This window comes from Lagopus leucura, unplaced genomic scaffold (assembly GCF_019238085.1).
Source record: "Lagopus leucura isolate 7727_CA_CO unplaced genomic scaffold, USGS_WTPT01 Super-Scaffold_100012, whole genome shotgun sequence".
Lineage (NCBI taxonomy): Eukaryota > Metazoa > Chordata > Aves > Galliformes > Phasianidae > Lagopus > Lagopus leucura.
In genome coordinates, this window is record NW_024962267.1 from 19,942,132 (window position 1) to 19,955,068 (window position 12,937).

The 12,937-nt window shown below is 47.8% G+C and overlaps 1 long non-coding RNA gene across 1 annotated transcript in view; it reads left to right on the forward strand.

Annotated features, from left to right (window-relative positions):
- LOC122181664 overlaps window positions 1-9,601 on the forward strand; it is a 76,080-nt gene extending 66,479 nt beyond the window's left edge. The window contains exon 3 of the long non-coding RNA XR_006179538.1: window positions 8,799-9,601. This is a non-coding gene — a long non-coding RNA (uncharacterized LOC122181664). The remainder of the gene's footprint in view (window positions 1-8,798) is intronic.
- The last annotated feature ends 3,336 nt before the right edge of the window (window positions 9,602-12,937 follow it).

Sequence of the window (12,937 nt, forward strand, 5' to 3'; positions counted from 1 at the left end):
ATAACTATAGGCACAGGCGGATGTTACTAATGCAATCCTGAGAGATGTATTTTGCAGAGGGAGATGTATTGCTGCCTCTGTGTGAGGCTGATTAGACCTTCTCCAGCATGTTGGCTATAGCTCAGGAAGAGTATAGGGAGTAGAGAGCCTGTCCTACAAAGGGACAGTGGGCTCCATGCAGGTACAGTTCTGTCCCTCACTTGCACCTCTCTTGGGATATCATTGAGAGGGAAAGGTCCACACATTGGGATGGCATGACTCGGGACAGGTGGACGTGGACTGGATACGGATCAGGCATGAGCTGGGATCTCACTATGGTTCAGAGCTGTATGGGAAGGAGAGAGTTCCTGGATAAATATTCAGTCCCATCCTAAGGGGTAACACGATGTAACTACGAAGAAGGATCTGTTGTCTTCACTCCATGACAACAGGAACTTGGATGACCCCTGATGTCCTTTTCACCTCAGTTTGTCCAGGCACCAGTAACTAGGGCATTCATTAGCAAATTGCTCTGATGTTTATTCAGCAACCACAGAGCTCTGCTTGGAATGGAAATGTGCATCAAGCTCCCTTTTTACATTTCAATGGAAAAAACAGAGATCTCTCTAATATCATATCTTCCTTCTCCATGGGTGCCTATTCTGTGATTGCATCCCTTCTGAGAATGGGAGTTCTGGCAGATGGTGCACTTTTTCTCTGTGTCCAGAAAAGAGAAAAGAGAAAAGTAAGCAATATCACAGGCTTGCCCCTTTGGCTGTGTTTTGTTGACACTCTGCCTACAAAATGTCACCCTACAACCTGCACAGGGGCAGACATCTGCTGCCATATATATTGAATGGATAGGAACACAGCAGCCACTCGTGATATTTAAGACATTCTTGGACGAAATAGACATTCTCTAATGATTTTTCATCCAGTCATTTGGACCTGCTTTTGCTTTATATGTATAATATTTATGCTTAGGATGAATATATTCTCTTTCCTGTCCTCCAACTGAGGACGTAGATATTGCTCTGGAAGTGCTGTACCTATGTACAGCTATTCCCACCCAGGAAAACTTCTGTCCTAGTGTGAAGGCATGCCTAGGGCAGACTGAAAACTGGCAAGAAACAGAAGATTGCATTCTAATGGTCTCACCTTACCAATGCAGCATCTCTGCCAGCATGCGTGTACTTGCCTGTGAGCACGTATATCTCTAACCATCTTAGCTGGCTCCATTTTCAGCCTTCCTAAACCCGTAAATTCTCTGTTAGCTGCCTTCCCAGCTTACCACACAGAAACACCATTAAGGCTCTCTAGGCAAGGAAATGATCCCCCATGGTTTTTGCATATCTGTTTGATACCAGAGTGCCTAACTCACTTAACCCTTAGTAAGAGTGCTCCCAGTGCCAGAAGTAAGCACCTCTGTAGTCTAACATCCCACCAGCACTGCACCAGTTGAGTTGCTCTCCAGAGGCGGGTTAGGCCTGGGGCTGCTCAGCAGTATTGCTTTTGCTGCCCTTAGGAGGGAGTGGATAGGAGCAGGGTAAGAAGTGCACTCTCAGCAGGTGTCTTACTTGAGAACTGTGTAATTGCAGCTTCACAAATCCCTCTGCCCCGTGGGACTTCCTGAGCCTTGCCCAGGACGTGCCCTGGCACAGGGCTCCCTCCAGATGCCAAGTCCTGAGTGCAGATGATTTTCTAGCAGAGCAATGAGTTCTCTGGTCTTAACGTACAGAGGAAGTCTTATCTTTCCAGGAGGCTGTTCTGCCCTGGAACAGGACATCCTAATTGTCACTGCTCTTCAGCACATCTTCACAGCTTTGTATTTAGCCCCCAGACCTCAACTGCAACAGCCAAGGATAACACTGGCAAGCAAAGACATCCTTGATGTGTTTGCAGAATGGTTACAGGCAGGCAATATCCAATAAATCTATACAGAAAGATTTTTTTCAGTAAAACTAAGTGAACTCTTGCTGAGAGCTCACAGAGAAGGGTCGTGGTTCTCATTGCCTCCCAGTGCTTAGAGGGGGGAATCTATTTTTCACAATATGCAGGCACCAGAGAGTGTACCCAGTTCAAAGGCTGTAACGTAAATCTCTTTTTCCTCTGAGGTTGTTAACATAATGAAATATTCATTTATAGCACATATTGGCAAATAAAGGCTTGACATAAAGTAATTCACCCCCAGCGCGTTCCATTTAACGTGATTATTCTTCAGAGTAATCAAGACTCCTTTGCCTAAGCTGAACTGAATTGTGCCCATGCACACCTGCAGTGGATATTGATTTACTGGGGAGCTGCATCTCACAAGCGTGCTTGTTTTCGACCCCTTTTCCCTGCTCTGTGTGCTTTCCTCATGGGACAGGATGATGGAGGGATAGCTGCAATGTGTATTCTCTGCACAGCTGTGCCCTTGAGTTCAAGCTGACACGCTCCACAGACTGCCCTCAGCAGCTTTTATAGGCAGTTTCAGAACAAGCATGTGGACCCTCTCATGTCCTGAAATAAGAGCGATGCTTCCCCCCTCAGCAGATCCGCTCTGAGAGGCTTTATTATTCAGAAATAATGTGGGTTATACAGAAAGTGACTGCCAAGAGCCTGACCTCCCTGTCCTCTGTCCCCGATGGACACCCTCAGCCTTCTCCTGGTCCTGCCCATGCAAAGAGAAGTTCTTTCCTGCAGATGATAATCCATTATGGCCCTGCTCCAATCTGTCTTATCAGCAAGCCTTGCTCAAGGCCCTGATAAGCTGCTGCAGTCAGCAAGACACCAATGGTCCCAGCATGTGGCAGAGCTGTGGGCAGGACTGATCTCCATCTGCATTAAGGACCGCAAGGGCACGGAGGAACACAGCTGATGTTTCAGATGTTCATCTCTTGCCCAATGCTCGCTTTGCCTGCCTGTTGTGCCACGCTGGCCCAGCTTCTCTCCCATTTCCCTGCAGGGAAGGGTCACAGCGGTGACAGCTGCACGAAAGCAAGCTTGTGACTGTGACACATTTTTTGTTAGTCAGCAACAACCGGCTCATGTTTCAAACTGGCCAAAACAATGAGTCTCAGCCTCTAAATATTTACTGGGGAGGCAGGAAATGGGAGCAAAGCCAGCTAAAAGGACAGGCTTAGATAGGACTTTGGGGTGTGCGGGGGTGTTGTAGGGAGATTTTAAGCATGTTCAGGGGATGCTGAGAGCTGGGAGCCAGGTGGGAGGGTGGGAGGGGAGGCCTGGTCCTGTCAGGTGGGAGAAGCCTGGGCCCTGATCAGCCTGATCAGCCCTGCCAGCATATTTCCCATGCTCTTTTTGCAACAAGCAGTGATCGAGCCACTGTAAAACATGCAAATCATGTGGAGTGATTTAAATGACTTAAAATGTGTAAAATGTGTAAATTACTTTTCCTGTCTCTGTTTGAGAACTCATCTCAATGAATACCCTGACCTGCATAAATATGGAGAAATAATGTCTCCAAATCCACCTCTGTTTCTAGTGATTTTCAGTGCAAAACTTTCACCATCCCCCTTTTCGGGCTGCTCAGAGGCAGCCAAATGGCTTGACAGAAAAGGTGGGAATGTAGCAGGGAGACCCTCAGAAGTGAATTATAGAGAAGTAAACTTGGGCTGATGCACACAAGGGGCTACATGGTGCTTTGGGAAGACCTATCACTCACATCCTGTGTAGGTAAAGGTGGTTATTCCTTTCCCCATAATGATAAAGGATCCACTCTGACCCACAGGGCTGTATATATGGAGAGCTTAGCAGGGGTGAGGGTGAATCACCTGTGCTTTTTTTCTCTTCTTTATGCTACTTCTCTCTTGAGACTTCCAGCACCGACCAATGAACCGAATCTTCCCTCATCATCATTTTCTTTAGTGCTATTGGAAACTGTTTGAGTTCACTTCAGACTTAGCTGAAGTTTTGAGAGCAGCTGAGGGTTGGAGGCAGTAGCAGACTTCAAGTTAACTTGTACTGTCCCCATGTCTTGGGTATGCTCATGGTTCTTATCCAAGAGAGTGCACAGAAAGCTTGTAGGAAATTGAACCTCCCAAAGGAAGCGTGTAGGGCTTGTGTGCAATGGGACTGGACAAAAGTGTGCAACCATTGTAATGACCTGAGGTTGCAAGATAATAATGGGGAGCACTCAACTGATCTCTGTGAACGAAGCTAACTCCAAGCTGGACCAACTGCTGAAACCACAACACCTGAGACACCAAAACTTGGCCAGCTTCACTTTTGCACCTTGTCTGTTGCAAGATTTTCATCCTGCAAACCTTGCTGAGATGCAAAGCAGGAAGAGCCTCTGCCAGGCACTTTGGTGCTCTGGCCCTCGGAGTTGCTGTCTCCTGGCTTTTGGCTTCTGGCACAGCTTGAATTTACTCCTGAGCAGACCTCATGTCTCTGACTTGAGTTTATCCAGCTGTTATCAACAAATGTGCTTCCTTGGTGACTCATGCTCTGTTCCCTAACCACATCCCCTTCCCTCTCATGCCCCCACCCACCACAACTGAGTCACTTGGACTCCTGTCACAAGGCAGGAACCTCTTTCTTCAGTCATGCATGTAGAAATCTCTTGCTAAGTCTAACGTAAGCATCTTCCTTTTTCAGTGCAGGCTACAGAGAGCTTGCTGGCCTTTTGTGGGCTGATCCTGACCTGCCCACGTTCATTCTGCTCTTCCTAGTCCAGATATAGCCAAAACCTATTGCTCCCTATTCATGCAAAGGTTCTTTCAGGACACTGAGCAGTCTGTCCTGCAAAGGCCTCTTACCCTTTCAGATCCAAAACCTCTCCCACCTTCCAGCTCTTCCGTAGCCCTTAGGAAGCGACTTCGTGGCTGTGTTCCAAGACCACAGTCCGGTAGCTGAAGAGCAGCTCAGTCTATTTCCCACCAAAACTAATTTTTTACCAGCTTCACTTCCCAAGTGCCATTTTTATGCACTGTATGAAATGCAGCCACAGCTAGCTTGCTTTGAAGGTATGCCATGCAGCCAGAAGGGTTTGAGTCTGTGGTTAATAAGGCCAAGTTGCTATTCGAGCTGAGTGTGTACTGGATGCTATTTTCCTTACTCTTTTCTGTTTATGATCAGTTACTCCATCTATCATATTAAGCTTCTGCTAGATATTTTTCTTTGTCAACTGACAAACTTACAGGGTTTTAACCACCATCTTCTCTTTATGGCAAAGCTTGTTCATTTCTAACCTGAGGTAACTCACCGGGGGCTGAGATTATTATGAAGTGTAAACTTGTGGCAGAGAACCTGTATTCTTACTTTTTTCCCTGTAGATCATTACCTGGCTTGTTTCTCAGTTCATCATCTTCAATTAAATTGCACTTAGGTCTGCTCATAGAAGACATTTTAGCACGAAGATCATTGAAAACTGTGGTATACGTTTCCTTTTGCCCACTGATGAGGGAACTGCTGTTGGGAACCTTAATTTAGGGTTTCTATCTGTCTCTGGTTTAATTACATTGCTATAATGTTTCATCTTAACAGCATCTCTGTGGAGCAACACAGTGTAACTTTCCAGATAGAAACAGTCAAGATAAAAACATAAACTTGTCTCTATAGGAAAGTTGCAATGGCATAAAATGAGATGAATCCCGGGATGTATATACCTAAGAGACATGTGGAATTGGCATGGGGGGACATAGTTTAGTGATGCACCTCAGCAGGTCAAGTTGACAGTTGGACTTTGTGACCTTTGGAGGTCTTTTCCAACCTAGATGATTCTATCCTTCTATTTTTACATGGGTATCGCTGTGATAACTCTATTCCTGGGTGACTGATCTTGATTTTGAGTAAGGTGTACTGGCAACAACCAACTCTTAGGTGGTTTATTTGGAAAAGATACACAGTGTAGGGGCATTCCTGGGCTGATGAAAGCCAGATTAAGTGCTGGACCATCTGATTTAGTCATCCTTGGAGAGCAGACTTGGCTGCTGCCTATCCTGAGGTCAGACATGGTGGAGGAGGAAGATGGCTATCTTGTTGGCCATGATACCGATGACTAAAATGTAATGATACCCCCACACTTCTCTCTCAGACTGGAAGGGCTTACCAGATGTGTGACACGACATGAATACCTCCCCAGTGCTACCAGAAACCTTTATATTGACCTTCGTGCAGAAAAGGAAAGAAGAAATGCAGTGTTTCCTGCTGGAGGAAGATAGTGCTGTACTCTTCCCAAAAGCAGTTGTTTAACTCCAGAAACTGCTTAAGATGAAAAAGGAGTGGGATGTTCCAAATTTTTTGGAGACGTGATGGTGATGCGGTTGTAGGAAACTAACCATCGCTCAGAAATGCCTTTTGTTTTACTGGTGATTTTTTTTTTCTTTCTCTCTCGACAGCTTCCCTTATGTAATTATAAGGGCAGTGCAGGCTCAAAAGGCATGGCTTGATTGCAGCAATCACTGTGCAGCATTCAGCACAGGTTCTGAATGACTGAATGTGAGCTCAGGCCCATCTCATGCCTGCTGCAGGTGACTAGACTGTTTGCTGGCCTTCAGCAGTGAGCCTCACCTCACACCCAGCACGCAGGGAGGGATGCTTGGTCCCCATCACCAGCAGAGGACAATGCTCAGATGCAAACACCAAGTTCCACTAAGTGCCCTCAGACTTCCCTTTCTCCTCAAAAGCAGACACAGGGCAGCCCTTTGCTCTGGGCATGGTGAGCTGTGCTGGGAGGCCCATGCATGCCTGGAGCACAACTCTGTGAAAGCAAGGTGGGGGCAAGGATGAGCAGGAGCCTGCAAGGCAGGTCAGCATCCCATTTGCCTGCCCACCCCTTTCTTCCTTAAGGACAGGAAGAAAGCTGTTCAAAGCAAGGAGCAATGAAGTCCATCTGTGCCACGTCTGAGCTGGGAGTATTTTTGGTCACCTGGACCCAGCGGTGTGGCAACACCTGCAATGTTCAGTAGTGCTGGGAGGATTCACAGATGGGTTTGGGTGGAATGGCTCTGCTAGGAAAGGCAGAAGTGCTGCAACACATGTATGGCTGGAGGAAGCAGAAGCTGTTTTTGGGAACAGAACTTACTTTCAGGGTCAGTCTGGGGATTTTGAAGCTGAGAACTCCCTGCTGATGTTCTGCATCTGCTGGGTGTAACTGCACATGCAATTTCCCTGTAAAAAAAAAGAAAGAAGGAAGAATCTTTCCTGATGCTTTGCAGACCAAGTCAATGAGGCCTGGATTACAGGACATCACTAGATTCTTTCTTTACCTAGGATTGCCTACAAGAGAGTAAATATTTTGAGGTGATTTCCCACAGATGCACAGGGCAGGCCAGGCAGCAGCTTGGACTAAAAGGTTTGGGGAGATGCATGTCTGCCCATGTCTGCATCCTCCTGTCTCTGAGTTACCCTCCACTGCCAGGGAGGTCTGCCTTTGCAGTCAGCTCTGCAGTAGTAAAGCAGCTGTGCACCCATGTATTTGGTGTGTTTGCCTATTGGTGTTTGCCTTGGAGAAGCTGTACCTGGGGCTCTTCTCCTGCCCGGGGCTGTGACGATGGGCTGGGGAGACAGGCACCCACAAATGGGATCTCCACGTGGCCAGGATGCTTAGTGGGGTGTCAGGACTTCTCCCTCTGGGCTGTGAGTTCTTGCTGAAGCACTGGGGAGCAGAGCAGGATGCCTCCCAGCCTGCCTTTCTCCCTGCATCAGGACTTTGTGCATCCCAGACTCTCTCAGAGCTCCCTTACAAAGCTCCCTTTCACCATGGAGCATCCGGAAAATATAATGGGGCAGCAATTACTGGGGTGGGTGCAGGCTTGGCCCTAGGAGATACATGGCAGAGAGCCAATTATTGTTAATTAGGCATGTTGCTGTTAGCTAGCCCAGGCTCTTGCTGCTCGCTGTGCAGAAATTTGTTTGCACCAGTGGAGCTTTGTGGCTGACTGAGCCCTGAGAGGCTGCTGGGACTGAGTTCAGGTGTGCTTAGATCGGGGTCAGGCCAGAAAGGCTCCGATCAAAACCTCATGCTGGGCCAATCCCAGACAGATCTCAGAGCATGCTTAGCCTTCATGCTTCCCCCAGGAAGGGGATGAGGCCTCAGCCAGGGCAGCAGCAAGCAAAGCAGCTGGCGGCTGGGAGATCTGAGCACTGCAGTGGATGCGTGCTGAGATCCTCCTGAGCTGAAACTTCTGCACTGTCTGCTGGACCCCAAATAGACTGCTTTGTGGTTTCCATGCCCTGTCGTTTCTGCACAGAGCTAGGGAGCATGCAGGACAACCAGATTGACACAGTAAGATGAGGAGAGCCCTTTTCAACCACCAGAACAACATGTCTTTTGATTTGGCTCCGGTCTGGAGCAAAGCTGCATATCAAACCTGTTTTTCACTACAGATGGCTGCTTATCTATGACAGGGACTGCCATCAGGTCTCTGAAGGCACTGGGATTTCAGTGTGAGGGGAGCTGCCCAAAGAAATAAGATAAATAGGACAAACCAGGGGTGAAAGAACACCAAACTGCCCATCTGTTGCAGATCAGGAGCACGAGGGCCAGGTTGCCAGCCTGGGAAGCAGCCAGCCAGCCAGCCCTGTGGCCAGCTCGGGAAATGGCCATTACGTTAGGCAGCTCCACGCAGCTCTAATTAAATTATGGGATTAGAGCCATCTCATTCCTCACTCATCTGGTGCCAAGCGCTTGTTCCAAGGGAGTGCTCTCCATTAAAGGGAAAACTGCCCACATAGCACTCCGCACGATCTCATCAAGAGTCTGGGCTGCCACAGAGTCATCCCTCTGTCGCGCCGCATTGCAGACCGGCTGCTTGGAGCACTGTGACCACGTTTCACTGGGTGGCAGGCCAAAGCTCTCTGCTTCCTTGTTGCAGGAACCCCAAGCACTTCTTTGCTGGATTTTCTGAGCAGAGCTCCCCTCAGCACTTGCAGAAAGGAGAGAATGAGACACCTTGTCATTTTCCTAAAGAGAATTCATGTGTGACCTCCATCTCCCTCTCCACACTCTGCTACTTGCCTATGGGTTCTTCAGAAAGCTCAGAGTAGCCAGCGAAAGAGGAACTTCCAGGATGCACAACAGAGTTGCCTTGTATTTGCTTTTGTTGCACTTAATTCTTGGTTATGTACATTTCCTGCCAAAGGACAGACTTCTCGCTACGCTCTGCTTTGTGATTAAAGATTTGGGCAGTTTCTCAACTTACATTTTGGCACTGGTTTTCTTTTGTTGCTTTGCACAGATGTTGCCAGGGAGACCTGGCACTAAAGGAAGGGCTCTTCTCCTTTCTTCTCCTTTCTTCCACCACGCTCCCATGCAGCATGGCCCCAGTTATCATGATTTATCGCCACGCTTTGAGGAGTCAGGCAATCTGCAGCTCAGCGAAGCAAGACCCCTTGGCATGGCCCATGTGCAGGAAAGCAGGGGCTCTCCTACACACTGGTGCCTCTGTGCTTTCCAACTTATTAAGCATAAACACAGCCATAATTAAAGCTTATTCCTTTAACCAGTGTAGGTGATCAGGTCATGAAAACCTTGAGGATAGTGGGATGACGGACAGTAAACATGGCATGGATTGATGGAGTTTGAAGGGAGTAAAAGGTGTACAGAATCTGGTTGGTTTTTTTTGTTTTTGTTTTTCCAGTAATTCCTACAGAATTGGGTGGAAAAATACAGCTTTTATACAACTATACAGAATATTATAATTTTATTTTGAAGGTGGAGGGGATTCAACACCACTGGCTTGGTTTCTGTCCAGGTTGACTCCAAATGAGCTCTCTTATGGTCTTCTTTCTCAAGTTCCTGTGAATGTGCTGGGTTCACCAGCCAGATAGTGCCTCTCCTGTAGTGTCCTTCAGTCTGCCCCAAGCCCACTCTGGGGCTGCATGCGCAGCCAGAGATGGAGTTCTGGATGAGACAAGAAAGGGCACAGGACACTTCAAGAAGAAGTCCCAGAGGAAGCCTGGAGGTGGACACCAAATAGGAGCCACATAAACTGACACATTGGGAAATTCTCTTGTGATTTAGAGACAAGTGAAAACAAGCCAGGGCATCTAACTGGTGTTCTGGGTAAACTCAAGACAGCCCAAACAGCATGAGGGCGGTTATCCCTGCCTGCACCACCAAGGGAAAGCAGGCTGTCTGTGACACAGCACAAAGGGCATCAACATGGTGGTAGGGAACGTTAACAGGAGGACTGCATCTCTTTGTAAGATTTCTGCTACATTATTTGCTAACCCTTACTTCCTCAGGGGTTCCAATAGGAAGGCCCTTTGCTGCCACACAGAGCGCACAACCCAGCTGGAGAGAAAGACTTCAGGCTTCTTCCAGCAGTAGGAATTGGCTGTTTGCAAGCCACACACTAAATTTCTTATGCTCTTTGCAATGTGGCATTTTCTCCTGCTGCTGTCTGCACGTGGCCATTTTGGCTGGGTCACTGGAATACATAAAACTCTAGCTTCTTTTCCTTGTCCAGCACAGAACCCCACAAGAAGTCTGTTGCCAGAGCGTCCATAGCATGAATTTAACTTCAGCTGTCTCCTTTATTCAGTCGCTAAGCTGCATAATTGCTTTTGGAAAAGTCATTTTTCCTATCTTTTGCCCTTTCTTGGCTGGAGGCGTAGCATGTCTTAATTTTAACACACTAACTTCTCTCCTGGACAAGCTCTCAATCTCTTCTGTTTTTGCAGAGTTAGGTAAGGCAGTGAAAATCCTGCCTGAAATGAAGCATCTTCCCACAAATCGAGTTTGTTCTTCAAGGCACTCAAAGCTCAGTTGCACACAGCCCTGAGCAAAAGTCCTCGCTGGACCTGCTTTGAGCGGGGGCTTGGACCACTGCCCTCCAGAAGTCCTTTCAAACTAACTTACTCTATTGCTGTGATTCCAGTTTCCCACGGAGCCATTTTCCTCCTTTTTTTCCCCCTTACCCTGCTCAAGAACGACCCAACTCAGGGGAATCTGTTTGCTGCAGTTGCCCAGTGTGGGTGAGGGCATCCTCCCAGTGCTGCTGAGATCCCAATCGTGGCTGCAGCTCTTGTGTCTGAGCACAGTGAGCAGGAGGGGAGCCTTCAAGCTTCGGTGCCAGGACCAAATATTTACCCTCTGCACAGTATGTCACAGGCAATTAAGGTAGCTGAGCTGAAAGCAGAGTGATGAGAGAAGCTGTTTGCTTTTCCAACCGGACCAGCAAGTGCATATTAAATTATCTGTACTCCATATAATATTTAGCTATAAATCTTATTAACAGTAGTCTGCAGTAACGCAGATCTGAAGGAAGGGAAGTAAAAGGAAATTAAATGAGTTTGGAATAGTAAAGAAGGAAGGGGACAAACCCTGGCTGATAGCTCAGGAAACGATTTGCAGCTGACGGTTTTATAGGAAAGGTTTCAGCTCCATGAGGAAATCAACTGGAACAGCTCTGGCAGGATAGCTCTCCGCGTGCGAGCTCTTCTCACAGAATACCAATGACTTGAATCCAAAGCAAAGCTGCTTTGGAATAGAAGAAGCTATTTCAGGAGCTATCCCTGCACTACGACAGGAACACAGAGGGGAGGGAGCAAGGACCAGCCAACACTGCGCTTGCAGAAGAGGATAAATCTGAAGTCAGATATCCATGCCAGCTTGCCTTTGTGTCAGAATAGTTGACATCCGTTTGTTGCTTTGCTTTATTTCCCTTCCTACAATATAGGTACAGACTGCCATGAGTATAAAATACTCTTAGGGTGGAGAGGGGGGTATTTTGCTAACTTGCAAATCTGTGAGAATGAATCCAGATCAGTTCATGACTCATTTGGAAAGTGCCCTGTGGAGGGCACTGGACAGGGCTGGAAGCAAGAAGAAAGTGAAACCACTGTTTGCAGAGAGCTGTCAGTTCCACAAGCTGTCTGTGTCTGTGCAGGGGCTCTCCCAGGTATGACCTTTTGCTGATGCTTTGTGATATTACTGCTGGTAGCCAGAAACAATTAACTAGCAAATGGAGTGAGCACAAAGGCTAGTATGAAATACTGACTCACAGGAGGATGCCCACAGCCCTTCTGTTTCCCAGAGAAGAGCCTGGCTCTGGGTTTCATTCTCATTCCATGCACCAGTCCCTTGCTGCACTGCAGCACTTGTGAGTGCCATCCCTTCCAGTCACACCATTTCCTTCTTCAGGCTCAGATGATGTGAGAAATCACACCTCAGGCATGCTCTTTCCCAAGAGGTGTGGGAAGAAGGTTTTGCAGACAGCAAGGCAGCGCTCTGAGACATGTTTCCAGCTCCACACAATTGCTTCCCAATGATGCAGATTCCCCAGGCACCTTTGGTGCCATTGCCCCAGCAGCCTCAGAACTGCCCTTCCTGCACCTTCATCACCTCTCAGCTTGGCCATGGACTGTCTGTGCTTGCTTCAGGGGAAAACATGCAGGCCACAGTTTAATCTCCCCTAAAATAGGGAAAATGGGGATGCACAAATTGCTGCTTCAAGTGATGTTTTACCTGGGTTGAAGTACAACAGAGAGGTCCCATATCATCACCCCCTTTTTCCCCATCACACTTTCCAGCAGTCTGGTTTTGGAACCTGCAATGAGGGCCCTGTGCTGTCAGTGCTCAGCAGGTATTTCCCTCTCCATGGCCACATGGGTCTTCCCCTCCATGCTATGCAAAGAGGATTTCAAAAGCCTGCTTGCAGCTCCATCCCAGGCTTTGCAAGAGAATCGTCAAGGGCAATCCATTCTTGCCAGGAGAGTACCTGGACAAAGCAACAGCCAGGAGTACTTTAAATGAACCGAGAACATGCCTATATCCAACCCAGCCATCTGTTACATACAGGACCAAATATCAGCTCAGGGCACTGGAAGACACTGCCACATCAGTCCCTTTGATTCTGGTTATCAGCTGGTGAAAGGGCTGGTGGCAGGAGGAAAGCCAGGATCTAAAAGCTGTGATCCAAACCCTGCTCTGCTGCTTGTTTCTGGGTCACACACGCGGCCACACAGAGCTTATTTTTAGATTCTGGCTTAAGGATGGCTGAAATCTGAT